Source organism: Eleutherodactylus coqui, chromosome 13, assembly GCF_035609145.1.
Source record: "Eleutherodactylus coqui strain aEleCoq1 chromosome 13, aEleCoq1.hap1, whole genome shotgun sequence".
Lineage (NCBI taxonomy): Eukaryota > Metazoa > Chordata > Amphibia > Anura > Eleutherodactylidae > Eleutherodactylus > Eleutherodactylus coqui.
The window spans coordinates 78,941,721-78,944,220 of NC_089849.1; the positions used below are offsets into that span (position 1 = coordinate 78,941,721).

Sequence of the window (2,500 nt, forward strand, 5' to 3'; positions counted from 1 at the left end):
TTAAATCAAATTCAGGAAAAGGATTTCTTGCCAGGAGAAATGTTCTTTATGAAATCTCTTGGACATTTTCATCCAAAATTATCCACTTTTTCATGGTAGCATGGCCGAGCGGTCTAAGGCGCTGGATTAAGGCTCCAGTCTCTTTGGAGGCGTGGGTTCGAATCCCACTGCTGCCAGTTTTGAACTTTGAAAGCTCTCAAGATGCTTGGTAAACCTTTTAGTGGTCAGAAGAACTTGCTTTTGATGATGCTCAGAAATGGACTTCTTGGCCTTTTCTGAAACTGAACAAACTGTATGAGAAAAGGCTTTTGATAATATTCCCAAGATGTTATGGCACAGATTAAGCTACCCTGATGCGCTAGCTAAGTAGACATTAGGCGTACTCCACGATCTTGCACTTCAAAGCCATCAATAGCCTAGGAACATCTGAAAAAGCAGTAGTGCGGTAATACTGTTGAACTCACTTGCGTTTGCTTCCTTTCTAACTGTAGGAATGCATTTTCAGCCTTCTGCTGCTATCATTAAATATTCAGCTCGAATGCAGCAATAATTCTTCTTTTTAAATCAAATACTGGAAAAGGACTTCTTGCCAGGACAAATGTTCTTTATGAAATCTCTTGGACATTTTCATCCAAAATTATCCACTTTTCCATGGTAGCATGGCCGAGCGGTCTAAGGCGCTGGATTTAGGCTCCAGTCTCTTTGGAGGCGTGGGTTCGAATCCCACTGCTGCTAGTTTTCAACTTTGAAAGCTCTCAAGTTGCTTTCTGAACATTTTAGTGGTCAGAAGAAGTTGCTTTTGATGATGCTCAGAAATGGACTTCTTGGCCTTTTCTGAAACTGAACAAACTGTATGAGAAAAGGCTTTTGATAATATTCCCAAGATGTTATGGCACAGATTAAGCTACCCTGATGCGCTAGCTAAGTAGACATTAGGCGTACTCCACGATCTTACACTTCAAAGCCTTCAATAGCCTAGAAACATCTGAAAAAGCAGTAGTGCGGTAATACTGTTGAACTCACTTGCGTTTGCTTCCTTTCTAACTGGAGGAATGCATTTTCAGCCTTCTGCTGCTATCATTAAATATTCAGCTCGAATGCAGCAACAATTCTTCTTTTTAAATCAAATTCAGGAAAAGGATTTCTTGCCAGGAGAAATGTTCTTTATGAAATCTCTTGGTCATTTTGATCCAACTGTATCTACTTTTTCATGGTAGCATGGCCGAGCGGTCTAAGGCGCTGGATTTAGGCTCCAGTCTCTTTGGAGGCGTGGGTTTGAATCCCACTGCTGCCAGTTTTGAACTTTGAAAGCTCTCAAGATGCGTGGTAAACTTTTTAGTGGTCAGAAGAACTTGCTTTTGATGATGCTCAGAAATGGACTTCTTGGCCTTTTCTGAAACTGAACAAACTGTATGAGAAAAGGCCTTTGATGATATTCCCAAGATGTTTTGGCACAGATTAAGCTACCCTGATGTGCTAGCTAAGTAGACATTAGGCGCACTCCACGATCTTGCACTTCAAAGCCTTCAATAGCCTAGGAACATCTGAAAAAGCAGTAGTGCGGTAATACTGTTGAACTCACTTGCGTTTGCTTCCTTTCTAACTGGAGGAATGCATTTTCAGCCTTCTGCTGCCATCATTAAATATTCAGCTCGAATGCAGCAACAATTCTTCTTCTTTTTAAATCAAATTCAGGAAAAGGATTTCTTGCCAGGAGAAATGTTGTTTATGAAATCTCTTGGACATTTTCATCCAAAATTATCCACTTTTTCATGGTAGCATGGCCGAGCGGTCTAAGGTGCTGGATTAAGGCTCCAGTCTCTTTGGAGGCGTGGGTTCGAATCCCACTGCTGCCAGTTTTCAACTTTGAAAGCTCTCAAGATGCTTGGTAAACCTTTTAGTGGTCAGAAGAACTTGCTTTTGATGATGCTCAGAAATGGACTTCTTGGCCTTTTCTGAAACTGAACAAACTGTATGAGAAAAGGCCTTTGATAATATTCCCAAGATGTTTTGGCACAGATTAAGCTACCCTGATGTGCTAGCTAAGTAGACATTAGGCGCACTCCACGATCTTGCACTTCAAAGCCTTCAATAGCCTAGGAACATCTGAAAAAGCAGTAGTGCGGTAATACTGTTGAACTCACTTGCGTTTGCTTCCTTTCTAACTGGAGGAATGCATTTTCAGCCTTCTGCTGCCATCATTAAATATTCAGCTCGAATGCAGCAACAATTTTTCTTTTTAAATCAAATTCAGGAAAAGGATTTCTTGCCAGGAGAAATGTTCTTTATGAAATCTCTTGGACATTTTGATCCAAAATTATCCACTTTTTCATGGTAGCATGGCCGAGCGGTCTAAGGTGCTGGATTAAGGCTCCAGTCTCTTTGGAGGCGTGGGTTCGAATCCCACTGCTGCCAGCTTTCAACTTTGAAAGCTCTCAAGTTGCTTTCTGAACATTTTAGTGGTCAGAAGAAGTTGCTTTTGATGATGCTCAGAAATGGA

The 2,500-nt window shown here is 41.1% G+C and overlaps 1 non-coding gene across 1 annotated transcript; it reads left to right on the forward strand.

The window, feature by feature from the left end:
- Positions 1 to 94: 94 nt before the first annotated feature.
- Positions 95 to 176, forward strand: TRNAL-AAG (transfer RNA leucine (anticodon AAG)). Its single transcript has one exon. It is a non-coding gene; the product is annotated as a tRNA-Leu (tRNA).
- Positions 177 to 2,500: the final 2,324 nt, after the last annotated feature.